The sequence below is a fragment of the Nyctibius grandis genome, chromosome 10, assembly GCF_013368605.1.
Source record: "Nyctibius grandis isolate bNycGra1 chromosome 10, bNycGra1.pri, whole genome shotgun sequence".
Classification (NCBI taxonomy): domain Eukaryota; kingdom Metazoa; phylum Chordata; class Aves; order Nyctibiiformes; family Nyctibiidae; genus Nyctibius; species Nyctibius grandis.
The window spans coordinates 30,632-51,429 of record NC_090667.1 but is presented as its reverse complement, the minus strand read 5'-3'; the positions used below and the strand labels follow the sequence as shown (position 1 = coordinate 51,429).

Genomic DNA, 20,798 nt, shown 5'->3' with positions numbered 1-20,798 from the left:
TAGTTCTCGGGGGCTATTTTTTAAATTTCTCCTTTTATTAATCACGGTTGCTTATAAAAATGTCTCTCGGCGGCTGCGTTTTAGTTCGCCGCCACTGTTTTTGCCGAGGGAGCGGTGCTTCAACGGGGCGCGGCGGGGACGGGCGCGGGGGCGGGTCGCTGCGCCTGCGCGAGCGCAAAAGAGCGGCGGCGGCGCCGCGCGGGGCGGGCGGTCGCGAGGTTCTTTCGGGTCTGTGCTGGGGCAGGTGAGGGGCCGTGGGCACGGAGGGTTTGGGAGGGGCCATTCTCCGGTCGGGGCGATCCCCCGGTGGGGTCCTAGCTCTGCGCTCACGGGGCTGGTGGCGGGGCGCGCGGAAGCGGCCCCGGGCCGAACGCTGTCCCGGGCTCGCCGCGGGGGTGTTGGGGCCGAGCCCGTGTCCCGGCGGGGAGGAGCAGGGGCAGCCCCGTCCGGCTCTCAGCTGCTCGGTATTGGGGCCGGGCAGGCTCTGCCGCTGCCGGCGCGGGTCGGGCGGCGGCGCGGGGGGGCTCCGGCGGCGCCGGGCGGGTCCCGGTGCCCGCACGGGGGGGGGGAAAGGTCCGCGGCTGCTGCCGCCGGGGGCGGGCGGGGCGGCTGGGCCCTGCTCCCTGCGGGGGCTTTTGGGCCTGGGGCGTTGGGGGTGTCAGCTCGGCGGTGTTGCTGCTGTTTGTCTTTGGTGTCCCGTTATGGTTGAGAGCTCTGAATTGTAGTTTTTTTCAGTTTCTGACACATTTTTTTCCCTAAGGAGATGCTGCATTTATAAGTTGTTTTTTTTTGCAGATGCATTGGTCAATATAATAGATTTATGATTAATAAAATGACAAAAATGATACTAGTCTTACACATCTGGACTCTTTATGAATATGTGTTCCTCACATGCAAGTGTCATCGGGACACACGTGGTCTGCACTTCATGCTCTGACAAGACAATATGCTGAGGTGGGGATCAGCTCCAACAGGAAAAAAAAAGGTACAAGGTTATGGGGGGTTTTTTTTGGTTCTTTTTGGGGGTGTACTGTTTTTGTGGGGATAAACTCTATAGAATCACTTTTGTGTTCCAATTTGTTTCAATATGTGGCCAGCTGTGGCATGGTGATTAATGCCATTAGCAGTTAAATCCAGGGCAGCTGCCCCAGGCTGGACCACAGGTGTATTGTATAATGTTAATGTCAGGTTCAGTATATAAGGGAAAGATTGCTGCGGATGGGGTGGATCTGTGCTCTCTTCTCTTCTCCCCTCCTTCCTCCCTCTTTTTCCTCCACCTTTCTTCTCCATGGTTGTGATCCCAGGAGGAAATTGCCATCACTCTGTGGGCTAAGTATAATTAAGACCAGGTTGCTATTGAGGAGGAGGTGTTGTGGAAGAGGTTGGTTTTGACCACTGTGATGCTCACAGCTGGTGCTTGTGTATTTTCTTGTTTTGCAGATGACGAAGAGGAACCTGGCAACAGCAGAAGCACCCGGCAGTTAGCTGCCGTGGGGTTTGTTTTTTTTGAGGATGCATTGAGACTTCCTCTCCTCTGAAAGATCAGTTGAGGGAGCAGTGCTAGGGAGGGGACAAGGTCGGGAATTGCAGGGAGGGATTTTGAAGTTAGCGTAGGGGAGAAGGCTGTCCAGGAACAGTCCCTTTGGCCAGGCTCAGGGAGCGGATTACTTATCAGAGCAATGATAGGGTGTGCCAGGCAGGGCAGTTCCAGCCTTTGTCTGTGCGTCGTGTAGTTTGCGTAGTCTGTCTTCTATGTCTTAAGACACGCATCAGGTCTCGATGTTCTCATAGCTCTTTGCGCTAAAAGAGCACACCACGCGCCTCGGCCGCCATCCATAGCGTCCCGAATGCACGTACTCATCGGCGTGGCACCGATCGGGCTCTTTCTTCTTGTTTAACCTTAAAGAACGGATCGATCTTGCATTTCCTAAGTTTCCAGGCAGTCCTCTTTTGCAGCAACATTCCTGGGTGCGCGAGCAGTTCTGGTCTCCAGATGTCCATTCTGGACAGACTGGGATTTCTTTCCCGCATCCTTACGCGGTTAGGTCTCGAAGCCAGCCTTCTCGCGCGTACATCCTCTCGGTTTTGAGAGTAAGTTCTTATCACGGGCCGTGACGTTCTACTCTCTTTCTGGGGCGGCCATAGAGCCTCCTCATATCCCGCCACGGTGCCGCAGGACATGTCTTCCGACAGCATCTTCTTTCGAGGCATCACACTTCTCACCGAGAGTTTTCTCTCATCTTGGAGGCGCGTCGTTCATAGCGTTCCGTGTATCGTCTATCTGTGCGTGCGTGGCTCGGAGCTGCCCTGCCTGGGGGTGTAGAGTTAGGGGTAGATGGAATAGCGATGTGTCTATGGTTAATACCTAAGGTGTTGAGGCTTCTACGTGTAACGCTTAATGTTTGAATTAGGTATTTATTTTAGTGGCACGCTGTAGTTGGGCTGTAGATGGTATTCCTTAATGGGAACGAGATGTCTGGAACTATTAAAGTGATGCTCTGCTTCCAGGTGATTTGTTCATTATTGTCTTTGCAGATGCAGAGGGACGAGCCGTGCAGGACAAGAGAGGAGAGGTGAGCGGAGCGCCATAAGAAGGTGGGTCGCCGTGTGGTGTTAGAGGGAAGATGACTGGTGGCGATACACCTAGATTATGGTATTTCTGTGGTGTTTTTTTTTTTAATTTGAAGGTGCAAAGCGATGAGTGACAGGGTGTACGGGCACAGGAGCTGACTCGGGCGAGGTGAGCACCGATCGGTGGGCTGAAGCGGCAGTTATTTTTGAGGTATTGTATTGGCGGTGCAGTCATAAGCAGCATGTGTTTTTTTTGGTTTTACAGGTGGTGTGCGAGAGTCAATGTGATGCCCTAAACTGGCGGAGGCCAGACAGGCAAGTTGTGACGGTAAAGGCGTGCTAGAAGGGGACCGGCACGGGCAAGCCGCGGTTTTTGGCAGTATCTCAGCCCGTGCCTTTTTGTTTGTGTTTTTGCAGGTGCTGCCCACAGGCTCTGGGGAGCGAAGCCACGTGCCAAGGAGCGGTCTGAGCTGGTGAGGCGGTCGTGGGCCGCGTCAGTGTGTAATAGGAAAGTATTAAGTGGCCACTCAGTGGAGCGGTTCTCCTTGGTTTTGCAGGTTCTGTGCGGGGCAGCCTTTGGACTTGGATGAGCATTTGAGGTGAGCTGGGTCGTAGAGAGTAGGAGCAGGGGGCTGGTGATTTCTTGCCAGTGGCACGGTAATTTTGTGTCTTTTGGTATCTTAGGCCCCACGAGCGACGACAGCCGCAGCGTCCGACTCCGGAATCTGCACGGAGCAGGTGCACGGAATGGCACGGTGCATCCGAGGTGGGTGATGATGTGGGGAACGGTCTGTGTCAGATGTGATGCTGACTGACGGCCTTGTTGTGTGTGGATTGTAATTTTCTTTTTTTTTTTTTTTATTTGCAGGTGATGAAGAGGAATCTGGTGATTGCAGGATTCACGCAGTGGGCTGATTGTATTTTTTCTTTTTGAGGATGGAATTGGACCCTTGGCTGTCTGAAAGGTAAGTTGAGGCAGTGGTGGTGGGGAGAGGTTGGGGGAAGGAGCAGACAAGGTTGGCACTTTCAGAAAGCGTTTTTCCAGTTTTAAAGTTAGTGTAGGGGAGAGGGCTGTCCAGGAACAGTACTCTTTAGGCAGGCTAAGGCAGAGGGTTTCTTTTCAGCACAATGGTAGCGTGTGGCAGGCCACGGCAGTTCCAGCCTACGTGTGTTTGTGTAGTTCATGCGGATTGTCACGTGCGTCTTAGCAGTTCTTCAGGTCTTGATGTCTTCTTTGTGCTCAAGGAGCACGCCATCCCTAGAGTCTTGAACACCTGTACTCATCAGTGTAGTGCCAATCAGGCGCTTTCTTCCTTTTGTAAGGAGATTAAAGCGTGGTTCGGTTTTCCATCTTGCAAGTTTCCAGACGGTCCTCTTCTGCGGCGTCATCGCCAGCCGCACGAGAGGCTGTGCTTTCCAGGCGTCTATTTGGACAGACTGGTCTTTCTTCCCTGCATCCTTAGGTGGTGAGGTCTTGAAGCCAGGCTTCTTGCGCATACATCCTCTCAGTTTTGAGAGTAACTTCTTGTTACGGGCCATGACGTTCTGCTTTCTTTCTGGGGTCGCCATAGAGCCTCCTCACGTCCCCGTCACGGTCCTGCAGGCGGTCTTCCCTCGCAGCGTCTTCTCCTTGGGCATCGTCATCCTCGCTGAGAGTTTTCTCTCATCTTTGACGCACCTAGTTTCTAGCGTTCTGTGTAGCATCGGACTCTCTGTGTGTGTGTGCATGCATGTGTGTGTATGTGTGGCTCGGAGCTGCCCTGCCTGGCATTGTAGAGTCAGGGGTAGGTAGAATAGCGATCAGTGTCTGTGGTTAATATGTTGATATGGCTAGACTGTTGGGGTAAAGGTTGTAGAGTCATCTCGGACAGATTAGCTATCTGCAGCAGGTGAGGCCAGTAACTTCTGTAACATTTTGAAGGTGCAGAGGAGATATTCGGAGCCCTCTGGGAGAGGCAGCGAGAGGGCTAGTTGGGCAGATGGGATCTCTAAGGTGTTGAGGCTTCTCTGTGTAAGGTTTAATGTTTGAATTAATTATTTACTTTAGTGGCAGCCTCCAGTTGGTCTGTGGATGGTATTCCTTAATGGGAAGCAGATGTCTGGAACTAATAAAGGGATGCTTTGAGTCCAGGTGACTTATTCAATATTGTCTTTGCAGATGCAGATGGACGAGCCGTGCAGGACAAGAGAGGAGAGGCGAGCGGAGCGCCGTAAGAAGGTGGGTCGCCGTGTGGCGTTAGAGGGAATATGACTCTTGGTGATATGCCTATGTGTGCTGATTTCACTGGGATTTGGTTTTAGTTTGTGTCCAGGCATGGTGATCAAGGCCCTCAGCAGTTAAATGCAGGGCAGCTGACCCTGAGTGGCCCACAGGTGTTTTCTGTTTCATTGACATCAAGCTCACTATAAAACAGAGGGCTTGTTGGGAAGAGGTGGGGTTTTTTCCTGCTCTCCTTGCCTCTCCTCCCTCCTCCCTCTTCCTTCCTGTGATTCCTGGAGCAACTTGTCAGTGATCTGTGGATGAGTATACAGTTGTTTGTTTTGTGTTGTCCTTTATGTTGATTTCTTCCTTTCATTAAATCTGGTTCACTTCATCCTACGAAGTCTCCCTGCCTTTTTCCCAGTGCCCTTCCTCATTTGGGGAAGCGACATTGGGAGAGAGGAATGCTGCTGATGTTTAGCCCCGGTTGTGAGCTAAATGAAAACACTGCCTTATTGTATTTCTTTTCTTTTAATTTGAAGGTGCACAGCGATGAGCACCACGGGATACGGGCACAGGAGCTGAGTCTCGGGCAAGGTGAGCACCGATCGGTGGGCTGAAGCGGCAGTTATTTTTCAGGTGTTTATAGGCGGTGCAGTCATACGCGACGGTGTATTTTTTGGGTTTTACAGGTGGTGTGCAAGAATCAACGTGGTGCCCTAAACTGCCGGAGGTCAGACAGGGAAGTTGTGATGGTAAAGGCGTGTGAGAAGGGGAGAGGCACCAGCGAGCTCCGGTTTTGGGCAGTATCTCAGCACGTGCCTTTTTGTTTGTGTTTTTGCAGGTGCTGCCCACAGGCTCTGGGGAGCGAAGCCACCTGTCGAGGAGCGGTCCGAGAAGGTGAGGCGGTCGTGGGCCGCGTCGGTGTGTAATAGGAAAGTATTAAGTGGCCACTCAGTGGAGCGTTTCTGCTTGGTTCTGCAGGTTCTGTGCGGGGCGGCCTTTGGAATGGGATGAGCATTTGAGGTGAGCTGGGTAGTAGAGAGTAGGAGCAGGGAGCTGGTGATTTCTTGCCAGTGCCACGGTAATTTTGTGTATTTTGGTATCTTAGCCCCACGAACGATGACAGCCGCAGCGTCCGACTCTGGAATCGGCACGGAGCAGGTGCACGGAATGGCACGGTGCATCCGAGGTGGGTGATGATGTGGGGAACGGTCTGTGTCAGATGTGATGCTGACTGACAGCCTTGTTGTGTGTGGATTGTAATTTTTTTTTTTTTTTTTTCAGGTGATGAAGAGCAATCTGGTGACTACAGGATTCATGCAGTGGGCTGATTGTATTTTTTCTTTTTGAAGGATGGAATTGGAGTCCTGACCATCTGAAAGGTAAGTTGAGGCACTGATGGTGGAGGGAAGGAAGGAGCAGACAAGGTTGGCACTTTCAGGAATCAGTTTTCAAGTTTTAAAGTTGGTGTAGGGGAGAGGGCTGTGCAGGAACAGTCCCCTTTAGGCGGGCTCAGGGAGGGGGTTCCTTTTCAGCACAATGATAGCGTGTGGCAGGCCAGGGCAGTTCCAGCCTACGTGTGTTTGTGTAGTTTGTGCGGCGTGTTTCGTGCGTCTCAGAACTTCCTCAGGTCTCGATGTCTTCATTGTGCTCAAGGAGCACGCCGCGCACCTCGGCCGCCATCCCTAGAGTCTTGAACACCTGTACTCATCAGTGTAGTGCCAATCAGGCACTTCTTTTCTTGCGTAACGAGCTTAAAGCGTGGTTCGCTCTTCCATCTTGCCAGATTCCGGCCGGTCCTCTTTTGCAGGGTAATTCGCTGCCAAACGAGCGGCTCCTCTTTCCAGGCGTCCATTTGGACGGTCTGGGCTTTATTCCGTGCATCGTTAGGTGGTGAGGTCTTGAAGCGAGGCTTCTCGTGCATACATCCTGTCGGTTTTGAGAGTCACTTCTTGTCACGGGCCATGACGTTCTACTTTCTTTCTGGGGTCGCCATAGAGCCTCCTCACGTCCCCGTCTCAGTCTAGCAAGTGGTCTGGCACCGCAGTGTCTTCTCTTTTGGCGTCGTCATCCTCGCTGAGAGTTTTCTCATATCTTGGAGGCACTTGGTTTCTAGTGTTTCGTGTAGCATTGGACTCTGTGTATGTGTGTGTGTGGCTCGCAGCTGCCCTGCCTGGGGGTGTAGAGTCAGCGGTAGGTGGAATGGCGATAAGTGTCTGTGGTTAATATGTTGATATGCCTAGACTGTTGGGGTAAAGGTTGTAGAGTCATCTTGGACGGATTAGCTGTCTGCAGCAGATGAGGACAGTAACTTCTGTAACATTTTCAAGGTGTCGAGGAGATGTCCGGAGCCGTCTGGGAGAGGCAGCGAGAGGGCTAGTTGGGTGGATGGAATCTCTGAGGTGTTGAGGCTTCTCTGTGTCAGGTTTAATGTTTGAATTAGGTATTTATTTTAGTGGCAGGCTGCAGTTGGGATGTAGATGGTATTCCTTAATGGGAACGAGATGTCTGGAACTATTAAAGTGATGCTCTGCATCCAGGTGACTTGTTCATTATTGTCTTTGCAGATGCAGAGGGACGAGCCGTGCAGGACGAGAGAGGAGAGGCGAGCGGACCGATGTAATAAGGTGGGTTGCAGTGCGCTGTTAGAGGGAAGATAAATGGTGCCGATATGCCTACATTATGGTATTTCTGTTGTGTTTTTTTTTTTTAATTTGAAGGTGCGAAGCGATGAGCGATGCGGGATGCGGGCACAGGAGGTGACTGGGGCAAGGTGAGCGCCGATCGGTGGGCTGAAGCGGCAGTTATTTTTCACGTGTTTATTGGCGGTGCAGTCGTAAGCGACCTGTGTCTTTTGGGTTTTACAGGTGGTGTGCAAGAGTCAACGTGTCGGCCTAAACTGCCGGAGGCCAGACAGGCAAGTTGTGACGGTAAAGGTGTGCTAGAAGGGGACCAGGCACGGGGAGACGCGGTTTTGGGCAGTATCTCGGCCCGTGCCTTTTTATTCGTGTTTTTGCAGGTGCTGCCCAGAGGCTCCGGGAGGCGAAGCCACGTGCCAAGGAGCGGTCCGAGAAGGTGAGGCGGTCGTGGGCCGCGTCGGTGTCTAATAGCAAAGTATTAAGTGGCCACTCAGTGGAGCGTTTCTCCTTGGTTTTGCAGGTTCTGTGCGGCGCAGCCTTCGCACTTGGATGGGCGTTTGAGGTGAGCTGGCTACTAGAGAGTAGGATCAGGGGGCTGGTGATTTCTTGTCAGTGCCACGGTGATTTCTTGTCATTTGGTATCCTAGGCCCCACGAGCGACAAAAGCCGCAGCGTTGAAGTCTGGAATCGGCACGGAGCAGGTGCACGGAATGGCACGGTGCATCGGAGGTGGGGGATGTTATGGGAAAGGTCTGTGCCAGCTGTGATGCTGAGTGAAGGCCTTGTTAAGTGTGGATTGTAATTTTTTTATTTTTTTTTTTCAGGTGATGAAGAGGAATGTGGTGACCGCAGGATTCATGCAATGGGCTGATTGTATTTTTTCTTTTTGAAGATGGAATCGAAGTCCTGGCCATCTGAAAGCTAAGTTGAGGCACTGGTGGTGGAGAGCGGTGGTGGGAAGGAGCAGATAAGGTTGGCACTTTCAGGAAGCGGTTTTGAAGTTTTAAAGTTGGTGTAGGGGAGAGGGCTGTGCAGGAACAGTCCACTTCAGGCAGGCTCAGGGAGGGGGTTCCTTTTCAGCACAATGATAGCGTGTGGCAGGCCAGGGCAGTTCCAGCCTACGTGTGTTTGTGTAGTTTGTGCGGCGTGTTTCGTGCGTCTCAGAACTTCCTCAGGTCTCGATGTCTTCATTGTGCTCAAGGAGCACGCCGCGCACGTCGGCCGCCATCCCTAGAGTCTTGAACACCTGTACTCATCAGTGTAGTGCCAATCAGGCACTTCTTTTCTTGCGTAACAAGCTTAAAGCGTGGTTCGCTCTTCCATCTTGCCAGATTCCGGCCGGTCCTCTTTTGCAGGGTAATTCGCTGCCAAACGAGCGGCTCCTCTTTCCAGGCGTCCGTTTGGACGGACTGGGCTTTATTCCGTGCATCGTTAGGTGGTGAGGTCTTGAAGCCAGGCTTCTTGCGTATGCATCCTGTCGGTTTTGAGAGTCACTTCTTGTCACTGGCCACGATGTTCTACTTTCTTTGTGGGGTCGCCATAGAGCCTCCACACGTCCCCGTCACGGTCCTGCAGGCGGTCTCACCCCGCAGCGTCTTCTCTTTTGGCGTCGTCATCCTCGCTGAGAGTTTTCTCTGATCTTTGAGGAACCTTGTTTGTAGCGTTCTGTGTAGCATTGGACTGTGCGTGTGTGTGTGGGGGGGGGGGTTCGGAGCTGCCCTGCCTGCGGGTGTAGAGTCAGGGGTAGGCGGAATAGCGATAAGTGTCTATGGTTAATATGTTGATATGCCTAGACTGTTGGGGTAAAGGTTGTAGAGTCATCTTGGACGGATTAGCTGTCTGCAGCAGGTGAGGCCAGTAACTTCTGTAACCTTTTGAAGGTGCAGAGGAGATGTCCGGAGCTATGTGGGAGAGGCAGCGAGAGGGCTAGTTGGGCAGATGGGATCTCTAAGGTGTTGAGGCTTCTCTGTGTAAGGCTTAAGATTTGAATTAATTAATTCCTTTAGTGGCAGGCTGGAGTTGGTCTGTGGATGGTATTCCTTAATGGGAAGCAGGTGTCTGGAAGTAATACAGGGATGCTTTGAGTCCAGGTGAATTACTCAATATTGTCTTTGCAGATGCAGATGGATGAGCCATGCAGGACAAAACAGGAGAGGCGAGCAGAGCGCCGTAAGAAGGTGGGTCACCGTGTGGCTTTAGAGGGAAGATGACTGGTAGAGATATGCCTCTGTGTCCTGATTTCACTGGGATTTGGTTTCAGTTAGTGGCCAGCCATGGTGATCAAGGCCCTCAGCAGTTAAATGCGGGGCAGCTGACCCTGGCTGGCCCACAGGTGTGTTCTATATCATTGACATAGAGGTCACTATAAAAGAGAGGGTTTGCTGGGAAGAGGTGGTTTTCTTTCCTGCTCTACTTGCTTCTCCTCCCTCCTCCCTCTTCCTTGCTGTGATACCTGGAGCAACTTCCAGTGGTCTGTGGATGAGTATACAGTTGTTTGTTTTGTGTTGTCCTTTATAGTGATTTCTTCATTTCATTAAATCTGGTTAACTTCATCCTTATGAAGTCTCCCTCTCTTTTTCCGTATTCACTTCCTCATTTGGGGAAGGGACATTGGGAGAGAGAAATACTGCTAATGTTTAACCCCGGGTGCGGGCTAAACGAAGACACTACCTTATTGTATTTGTTGGTTTTGTTTTTTTTTTTTTAATTTGAAGGTTCACTAGCGAGGAACGCCACGGGATACGGGCAGAGCAGGCAACTCTCGGGCAAGGTGAGCGCCGATCCGTGGGCTGAAGCGGCAGTTATTTTTCACGTGTTCATTGGCGGTGCAGTCATAAGCGGCCCGTGTTTTTTGGGTTTTACAGGTGATGTGCAAGAGTCAACGTGTCGGCCTAAACTGCCGGAGGCCAGACAGGCAAGTTGTGACGGTAAAGGTGTGCTAGGAGGGGAGCGGCACGGGCGTTCCGTGGTTTTGGGCAGTATCTCAGCACGTGCCTTTTTGTTTGGGTTTTTGCAGGTGCTGCCCAGAGAGCTCCGGGAGGCAAAGCCACGTGCCAAGGAGCGGTCCGAGAAGGTGAGGCGGTCGTGGGCCGCGTCGGTGTCTAATAGCAAAGTATTCAGTGGTCACTCAGTGGAGGGTTTTTCTTTGGTTTTGCAGGTTCTGTGCGGCGCAGCCTTCGGACTTGGATGAGCGTTTGAGGTGAGCTGGGTAGTAGAGAGTAGGAACAGGGGGCTGGTGATTTCTTGCCAGTGCCACGGTAATTTCTTGTCATTTGGTATTCTAGCCCCACGAGCGACAAAAGCCGCAGCGTCCGACTCTGGAATCGGCACGGAGCAGGTGCACGGAATGGCACGGTGCATCGGAGGTGGGTGATGTTGTGGGAAAGGTCTGTGCCAGCTGTGATGGTGAGTGACAGCCTTGTGAAGTGTGGATTGTATTTTTTTTTTTTTTTTCAGGTGATGAAGAGGAATGTGGTGTCTGCAGGATTCATGCAGTGGGCCCCATGTATTTTTTCTTTTTGAGGATGGAATCGGACTCCTGGCCATCTGAAAGCTAAGTTGAGGCACTGGTGGTGGAGAGCAGAGCGGTGGTGGGAAGGAGCAGACAAGGTTGGCACTTTCAGGAAGCGGTTTTGAAGTTTTAAAGTTGGTGTAGGGGAGAGGGCTGTGCAGGAACAGTCCGCTTTAGGCAGGCTCAGGGAGGGGGTTCCTTTTCAGCACAATGATAGCGTGTGGCAGGCCAGGGCAGTTCCAGCCTACGTGTGTTTGCGTAGTTTGTGCGGCGTGTTTCGTGCGTCTCAGAACTTCCTCAGGTCTCGATGTCTTCATTGTGCTCAAGGAGCACGCCGCGCACCTCGGCCGCCATCCCTAGAGTCTTGAACACCTGTACTCATCAGTGTAGTGCCAATCAGGCACTTCTTTTCTTGCGTAACAAGCTTAAAGCGTGGTTCGCTCTTCCATCTTGCCAGGTTCCGGCCGGTCCTCTTTTGCAGGGTAATTCGCTGCCAAACGAGCGGCTCCTCTTTCCAGGCGTCCCTTTGGACGGACTGGGCTTTATTCCGTGCATCGTTAGGTGGTGAGGTCTTGAAGCCAGGCTTCTTGGGTATGCATCCTGTCGGTTTTGAGAGTCACTTCTTGTCACTGGCCACGATGTTCTACTTTCTTTGTGGGGTCGCCATTGAGCCTCCACACGTCCCCGTCACGGTCCTGCAGGTGGTCTCGCCCCGTAGCCTCTTCTCTTTTGGCGTCGTCATCCTCGCTGAGAGTTTTCTCTGATCTTTGAGGAACCTTGTTTGTAGCGTTCTGTGTAGCATTGGACTGTGCGTGTGTGTGTGTGGCTCGGAGCTGCCCTGCCTGCGGGTGTAGAGTCAGGGGTAGGCGGAATAGCGATAAGTGTCTATGGTTAATATGTTGATATGCCTAGACTGTTGGGGTAAAGGTTGTAGAGTCACCTTGGACGGATTAGCTGTCTGCAGCAGGTGAGGCCAGTAACTTCTGTAATGTTTTGAAGGTGCCGAGGAGATGTCCGGAGCTATGTGGGAGAGGCAGCGAGAGGGCTAGTTGGGCAGATGGGATCTCTAAGGTGTTGAGGCTTCTCTGTGTAAAGCTTAACATTTGAATTAATTATTTACTTTAGTGGCAGGCTGGAGTTGGTCTGTGGATGGTATTCCTTAATGGGAAGCAGGTGTCTGGAAGTAATACAGGGATGCTTTGAGTCCAGGTGAATTACTCAGTATTGTCTTTGCAGATGCAGATGGCTGAGCTGTTCAGGAAAAGAGAGGAGAGATGAGCGGAGCAACGTAAGAAGGTGGGTTGCCGTGTGGCTTTAGAGGGAAGATGAATGGTGGCGATATGCCTACATTATGGTATTTCTTTTTTTTTTTTTTTTTTTTAATTTCAAGGTGCAAAGCGATGAGCACCACGGGATACGGGCATAGGAGCTGACTCGGGCAAGGTGAGCGCCGATCCGTGGGCTGAAGCGGCAGTTATTTTTCACGTGTTCATTGGCGGTGCAGTCATAAGCGGCCCGTGTTTTTTGGGTTTTACAGGTGATGTGCAAGAGTCAACGTGTCGGCCTAAACTGCCGGAGGCCAGACAGGCAAGTTGTGACGGTAAAGGTGTGCTAGGAGGGGACTGGCAAGGGCGTTCCGTGGTTTTGGGCGGTATCTCAGCACGTGCCTTTTTGTTTGTGTTTTTGCAGGTGCTGCCCAGAGGCTCCGGGAGGCGAAGCCACGTGCCAAGGAGCGGTCCGAGAAGGTGAGGCGGTCGTGGGCCGTGTCGGTGTCTAATAGCAAAGTATTAAGTGGCCACTCAGTGGAGCATTTCTCCTTGGTTTTGCAGGTTCTGTGCGGCGCAGCCTTTGGACTTGGATGAGCATTTGAGGTGAGCTGGGTAGTAGAGGGGTAGGAACAGGGGGCTGGTGATTTCTTGCCAGTGCCACGGTAATTTCTTGTCATTTGGTATCCTAGGCCCCACGAACGACGACAGCCGCAGCGTCCGACTCTGGAATCTGCACGGAGCAGGTGCACGTAATGGCACGGTGCATCGGAGGTGGGTGATGTTGTGGGAAAGGTCTGTGCCAGCTGTGATGGTGAGTGACAGCCTTGTGAGGTGTGGATTGTAATTTTTTTTAATTTTTTTTTTCAGGTGATGAAGAGCAATCTGGTGATCGCAGGATTCATGCAGTGGGCTGATTGTTTTTTTTTCTTTTTGAAGATGGAATCGAAGTCCTGGCCATCTGAAAGCTAAGTTGAGGCACTGGTGGTGGAGAGCGGTGGTGGGAAGGAGCAGACAAGGTTGGCACTTTCAGGAAGCGGTTTTGAAGTTTTAAAGTTGGTGTAGGGGAGAGGGCTGTGCAGGAACAGTCCACTTTAGGCAGGCTCAGGGAGGGGGTTCCTTTTCAGCACAATGATAGCGTGTGGCAGGCCAGGGCAGTTCCAGCCTACGTGTGTTTGTGTAGTTTGTGCGGCGTGTTTCGTGCGTCTCAGAACTTCCTCAGGTCTCGATGTCTTCATTGTGCTCAAGGAGCAAGCCGCGCACCTCGGCCGCCATCCCTAGAGTCTTGAATACCTGTACTCATCAGTGTAGTGCCAATCAGGCACTTCTTTTCTTGCGTAACAAGCTTAAAGCGTGGTTCGCTCTTCCATCTTGCCAGATTCCGGCCGGTCCTCTTTTGCAGGGTAATTCGCTGCCAAACGAGCGGCTCCTCTTTCCAGGCGTCCGTTTGGACGGACTGGGCTTTATTCCGTGCATCGTTAGGTGGTGAGGTCTTGAAGCCAGGCTTCTTGGGTATGCATCCTGTCGGTTTTGAGAGTCACTTCTTGTCACTGGCCACGATGTTCTACTTTCTTTGTGGGGTCGCCATAGAGCCTCCACACGTCCCCGTCACGGTCCTGCAGGCGGTCTCGCCCCGTAGCCTCTTCTCTTTTGGCGTCGTCATCCTCGCTGAGAGTTTTCTCTGATCTTTGAGGAACCTTGTTTGTAGCGTTCTGTGTAGCATTGGACTGTGCGTGTGTGTGTGTGGCTCGGAGCTGCCCTGCCTGCGGGTGTAGAGTCAGGGGTAGGCGGAATAGCGATAAGTGTCTATGGTTAATATGTTGATATGCCTAGACTGTTGGGGTAAAGGTTGTAGAGTCACCTTGGACGGATTAGCTGTCTGCAGCAGGTGAGGCCAGTAACTTTTGTAACCTTTTGAAGGTGCCGAGGAGATGTCCGGAGCCTATGTGGGAGAGGCAGCGAGAGGGCTAGTTGGGCAGATGGGATCTCTAAGGTGTTGAGGCTTCTCTGTGTAAGGCTTAAGATTTGAATTAATTATTTACTTTAGTGGCAGGCTGGAGTTGGTCTGTGGATGGTATTCCTTAATGGGAAGCAGGTGTCTGGAAGTAATACAGGGATGCTTTGAGTCCAGGTGAATTACTCAATATTGTCTTTGCAGATGCAGATGGCTGAGCCGTTCAGGAAAAGAGAGGAGAGATGAGCGGAGCAACGTAAGAAGGTGGGTTGCCGTGTGGCTTTAGAGGGAAGATGAATGGTGGCGATATGCCTACATTTCTTTTTTTTTTTTTAATTTCAAGGTGCAAAGCGATGAGCACCACGGGATACGGGCATAGGAGCTGACTCGGGCAAGGTGAGCACAGATCGGTGGGCAGAAGCTAGTTTTCAGGTGTTTATTGGCGGTGCAGTCGTAAGCGACTTGTTTTTTTGGGGTTTTACAGGTGGTGTGCAAATGTCAACATGGTGGCCTAAGCTGACAGAGGCCAGCCAGGCAAGTTGTCACGGTAAAGGCGTGCTAGAAGGGGACCGGCAAGGGCGTTCCGCGGTTTTGGGCGGTATCTCAGCACGTGCCTTTTTGTTTGTGTTTTTGCAGGTGCTGCTCAGAGGCTCCGGGAGGCAAAGCCAGGTGCCAAGGCCGGTCCGAGAAGGTGAGGCGGTCGTGGGCCATGTCCGTGTCTAATAGCGAAGTATTCAGTGGTCACTCAGTGGAAGGTTTCTCCTTGGTTTTGCAGGTTCTGTGCGGCGCAGCCTTCGGACTTGGATGAGCGTTTGAGGTGAGTTGGGTAGTAGAGAGTAGGAGCAGGGGGCTGGTGATTTCTTGCCAGTGCCACGGTAATTTCTTGTCATTTGGTATCCTAGGCCCCACGAACGACGACAGCCGCAGCGTCCGACTCTGGAATCTGCACGGAGAAGGTGCACGGAATGGCACGGTGCGTCCGAGGTGGGTGATGTTATGGGAAAGGTCTGTGCCAGCTGTGATGGTGAGTGACAGCCTTGTGAGGTGCGGATTGTAATTTTTTTTTTTTTTTTTCAGGTGATGAAGAGCAATCTGGTGACCGCAGGATTCATGCAATGGGCTGATTGTATTTTTTCTTTTTGAAGATGGAATCGGAGTCCTGGCCGTCTGAAAGCTAAGTTGAGGCGCTGGTGGTGGGAAGGAGCAGACAAGGTTGGCACTTTCAGGAAGCGGTTTTGAAGTTTTAAAGTTGGTGTAGGGGAGAGGGCTGTGCAGGAACAGTCCACTTTAGGCAGGCTCAGGGAGGGGGTTCCTTTTCAGCACAATGATAGCGTGTGGCAGGCCAGGGCAGTTCCAGCCTACGTGTGTTTGCGTAGTTTGTGCGGCGTGATTCGTGCGTCTCAGAACTTCCTCAGGTCTCGATGTCTTCATTGTGCTCAAGGAGCACGCCGCGCACGTCGGCCGCCATCCCTAGAGTCTTGAACACCTGTACTCATCAGTGTAGTGCCAATCAGGCACTTCTTTTCTTGCGTAACAAGCTTAAAGCGTGGTTCGCTCTTCCATCTTGCCAGATTCCGGCCGGTCCTCTTTTGCAGGGTAATTCGCTGCCAAACGAGCGGCTCCTCTTTCCAGGCGTCCGTTTGGACGGACTGGGCTTTATTCCGTGCATCGTTAGGTGGTGAGGTCTTGAAGCCAGGCTTCTCGCATATACATCCTGTCGGTTTTGAGAGTCACTTCTTGTCACTGGCCACGATGTTCTACTTTCTTTGTGGGGTCGCCATAGAGCCTCCACACGTCCCCGTCACGGTCCTGCAGGCGGTCTCGTCCCGTAGCCTCTTCTCTTTTGGCGTCGTCATCCTCGCTGAGAGTTTTCTCTGATCTTTGAGGCACCTGGTTTGTAGCGTTTCGTGTAGCATTGGAGTGTGCGTGTGTGGCTCGGAGCTGCCCTGCCTGCGGGTGTAGAGTCCGGTAGGCAAACCCAAATTTGCCTGCTGAGGGAAGGGTAAGTCTGGGATGTGGCTATTGGGATGGGGGAAAGAAAAGGGTGGGATGTATGCTAATAAAGCATATTTCTATATTTGTTGTACTCACCCATGCAGCTGACCAAGCAAGGCAGATTGGCACGCAAAGCACATAGCAACAAAGCGATTTAGCAAAGTAGTCAGAACGGGGACCGTTAAGTGTTTGTTAGGGTATTTTTCAGTAGCTGGGGTACTTTGGTTCTATTTTCTTGCTGCAGATGCACAGGAGGGAGCCGGATACCAAAGGAGAGGCCGAGCGGAGCGCCATAAGAAGGTCAGTCAGCACGCGACAAAGGAGGGAACCGTTCCCTCGTGGGTGCCTTAATGACATGTTAACGCCAAGTCTTTCCTTTGTCCTGTGGACAGTAGCCGGTTTATTCCTGCTACAGGGAGTCATTTTCTCAAGGGGCCGGGACAAGAGGCCGCAACACTCTCTAGTCAGACTAAGATGCTGTTCTCAGGCGTCCCGGTACAGGGAAAGCTGACATACATTTACTCTTTATTTTTTACTTCTGCTTTTTTAATTTCTGTTGCTTTTACAATTACTTTTACTTTTTTATTGCTTAGTTGCTGCTGCTTCGTTGCTGCTTATTAGTTTTTCTTTTTTTGCTTTTTCTTTACTTTTTCTTTTACTGGTCTACCTCTTCCAGGTGTACCTCTTCTGACTGGTTTGCTGCCTTCTGGCGTGCAGGTCTACGTTCGTTTCTGGTGTGCAGGTCTTTTTTACTTTTACTTTTATAACTTCATAATTTTTTTATTTTTTTTTTTAATTTTAGTATTTTAGCTTTTGTTTTTTAGTGTGCTAGGGTTGTAGTGTGTGTGCTAGGGTTGTAGTGTGTGTGCTAGGGTTTTTTAACTTAGGTTTCTTTAATATTTAATATTTATTTTTTACTTTTTTAACTTCTGTTACTTTTACAATTACTTTTACTTTTTTGTTTATTAGTGGAGGCTTTTATTAATTAGTGGAGGCTTTTATTAGTGGAGGCTTTACTTTTTCTTTTACTGGTCTACCTCTTCCAGGTCCACCTTAGTTTCTGGCTCGTAGTTCTACCGCGTGATGTCTAGCTCTTTCATAATTTTTTTTATCTTTTCTTGTTTTAGGGTTTTAGTGTTTTAGTTGTTGTATTTTTTAACTTTTGTTTCTTTTACATTTACTCTTTTTTACTTTTACTTTTTAAACTTCTGTTACTTTTACAATTAATTTTACTCTCTTGTTTATTAGTGGTGGCTTTATTAGTGGTGGCTTTATTAGTGGTGGCTTTATTAGTGGTGGCTTTATTAGTGGTGGCTTTATTAGTGGTGGCTTTATTAGTGGTGGCTTTATTAGTGGTGGCTTTATTAGTGGTGGCTTTATTAGTGGTGGCTTTATTAGTTTTTCTTTTTTTGCTTCTTGTTTTTTCTTTTCCTGGTCTACCTCTTCCAGGTCCACCTTAGTTTCTTGCGTGCAGATCCACCTTAGTTTGTGGGTTCCATGTCTAGCATGTGCAGTCTACCTGTTTCATAATTTTTTTTACTTTTTTTTATGTTAGTTTTTAGATTTTTTTTTTTTGGGTCTTAGGGTTTTAGGTTTTTTAACTTTTGTTTCTTTTACGTTTACTCTTTCTTTTTACTTTTTTAACTTCTGTCACTTTTACCACTACTTTTACTGTTTCCTTTTATTAGTTGTGCTTTATTAGTTGTGCTTTATTAGTTGTGCTTTATTAGTTGTGCTTTATTAGTTGTGCTTTATTAGTTGCGCTTTATTAGTTGCGCTTTATTAGTTGCGCTTTATTAGTTGCGCTTTATTAGTTGCGCTTTATTAGTTGCGCTTTATTAGTTGCGCTTTATTAGTTGCGCTTTATTAGTTGCGCTTTATTAGTTGCGCTTTATTAGTTGCGCTTTACTTTTTCTTTTACTGGTCTACCTCTTCCAGGTCCACCTTAGTTTCTGGCGTGCAGATCCACCTTAGTTTGTGGGTTGCAGGTGTAGCGCGTGCAGTCTACCTGTTTCATAGTTTTTTTTACTTTAATGTTAATTTTTTAGATTTAGTTTTTTAGGGTTTTAGGTTTTTTAACTTTTGTTTCTTTTACATTTACACTTTGTTTTTTACTTTTTTAACTTCTGTCACTTTTACCACTACTTTATTAGTTGTGCCTTTATTAGTTGTGCCTTTATTAGTTGTGCCTTTATTAGTTGTGCTATTAGTTGTGCCTTTATTAGTTGTGCCTTTATTAGTTGTGCCTTTATTAGTTGTGCCTTTACTTTTTCTTCACAAAGGAGCCGATGCTCCGGCTTCAGCAGAAAACGGGGTCTGTCAGAGGTAGCCACGTCTCACCGCGCACAGCAGTTCGAAGCATGTTTCTCTCCTTGCAGCCTTGATGCCAAAACATTCTGGGGTTCAAGATACAAAAGTCTTTTGCCACAGAAGCAGCTCAACAGCTGGATTTCTACCAGCACTGTATTTCAACTGTGTTGGTAGCTGAAATTGACTTGGCAGGCAGGAGATCTTTAGAGGGGTCTGAAATAAAGAAAGGGAGCGATGAAGCCATGGTTTTAAGGAGGCAAATTAGGCAGCCAAAGGAACCGAGCCACTCGCCCAGCATATCGGCCCGCCGCTCCGGCCTATCGCGTATCGCGCGCCACAGAGCCGACAGGCAAGCGCGCCGCTCGGCGACGAGCGCGGAGCTACGCTCCCGCGCAGAGCAAAGACGGAACTTCCAGGTTTCTACGGTTGCCCACGAAGGGCATGTAATATACCAACGGGCCCACTTGATTTTCCCAGTTCACATCCAGTCAGTTAGCATGCTGGCAGACAAGCCCTGCTCAGGTAGCCTCAGGGGTATGCAGAAGCAGGAGAGCAGAGTACCGATAGCACAGCGGAGAGGAAAGGCAGAAAGCAGCCAACAACTCCCAAGGATCACCAGCGTACGCCTCCTTCACGCATCAGCCGCTCGCATTCGGTCAGCTTGGCTGTCCTGTTTCCTACTAAACAGAGCTATCTGTCTCACACACAGTATCTTTCTGTCTGTTTTCTCCTGCCTTCACGATCTTGTCCGTCTCTCCTTTTTTCTTTTTTTTTAAATCTCTCACCAGCATTTGATGACCTGCCGCCATCGTTGTCACCCCCGACGCCACGTGCAGACCGATACGCCGATCCCCGGGGCTTAGAGCGCGGGAAAGAAAACCCGTTCCTGCTTCTCCTTCTTCGTCACAGGTGGGGGGCACAGACAAAAAAACACCAATAGACTTTTAAAGCAGTTAACTATAAGGACTGAAACGCTCAAAACACTCAGATGATTTTTGGTACTGAGGCAATGAATATTACTGCTTGGGTTGCATGTATGTGGGAGAAGGGCATAGTCATTTCTCAGCCTACTAAATGCTCAGGGAAGGCCGGCGGCCCAAAGCAGGTACCGCAGCTCAGTCGCCGCACTTACCGCACCCGGCGGTATTTTCCGTGGTCCCCGTCCATCCATCTCCCTGTCTCCAGTTTTAATGCCTCCATATGCCCTTTGTAGACCATCTGGATTTTTCCCTGGGTCTCCGTGTCTGTCCAGCTCCGTCTTCCCACAGTATTTGTTTGTATTTGTCCACTTCTGTTTGGCTCCATGCCACTATTTTTCATTTCCTCCCTATTTGTCTTGTCCGGCTGCCGGTCCTGGTTCTTCAGTTCCTCTTTGTTCCCTGTAGCTCAGAGCTATTTTTTTTTTTCTGTTCTTCATTGCACTCCATCTTGGTACATGTCCTTATGTATCAGTTTTTCCCTCTGTGCCCTGCGGCACATCGCTTTTTCGTATTTAATTTCTGCTTCTTTGTCTGGTTCCCAGTCCCTAGTCTTTGAATCGCACTGTTGCTCGTGGGATCCTTTGCCTTTCTTTGTCTCAGTCCAGCTGTGTCCTTATTCATTAATTCCTTCCTGTCTGCCGTGCACCCAGTTACTTTTGTCCTTTCTCCATGTCACCATCTGTGGCTCCCTGTTGATCCTATTTTAGAATTCTCTTTCTGTTCTTTCTATATGCATTGTTATTTTTTTTGTTCTCTAGCTCTCCTTTTTCTGTGTCCATTTCCCTGTTTCTTAATTCTTCTCTCTCTCGCCCTACCGTGTAGCTATGCGGTTTGTTTTGCGTCATTTTGCCCCCCTCGCCCCTTCCTATCTATCGTTCCGGGTCCCGGCTCCCTGTCCCTGCAGTTTCATTTCTCCCTTTCTTCCCTGGTCTTTGTAGCTTTTTTGGTCTTTCTCCATCTCTTGGTCTAGCTTCCTGCCACTGTTCTTTTTTCTTCTATGTTGTGCCACCCCTTACAGGTTTTTTCTGCATCTCCATCCTGGTCCCCGTCCTTTTCGGTCGGTGTACGTCCAGCTCTCTCTCCCTCTTTCTGCCGCCTCTATTCCTCTCCCCGCCGCTTTTTTCGCACCTCCGTGCGGCTCCCCGAGTCTTTTGCCGTACTCTTCCCCGCTTCATGCTTTTTTACTATCAGCGTTCTGTTCAGACAGCTGCCATTTTTTTCTTCTCTTCTAGCGTCCTGAACCGTGCTAGTCACTTTTGGCCGTCTCCATCTGTGCCCCGCAAGCCATCGCTCCAGGAGCCGACGACCGCGCGTTCCCCGCCCAACCGACCAGCACTACTCTGGGAACGAGTGCCAAGGCGTCCCGGGGG

At 50.3% G+C, this 20,798-nt stretch overlaps 1 long non-coding RNA gene across 1 annotated transcript; it reads left to right on the top strand.

The window, feature by feature from the left end:
- The first annotated feature begins 14,415 nt into the window (after positions 1-14,415).
- Positions 14,416-15,093, top strand: LOC137668192 (uncharacterized). The gene is made up of 4 exons (XR_011048891.1): positions 14,416-14,539; positions 14,780-14,834; positions 14,919-14,960; positions 15,046-15,093. It is a non-coding gene; the product is annotated as an uncharacterized lncRNA (long non-coding RNA).
- Positions 15,094-20,798: the final 5,705 nt, after the last annotated feature.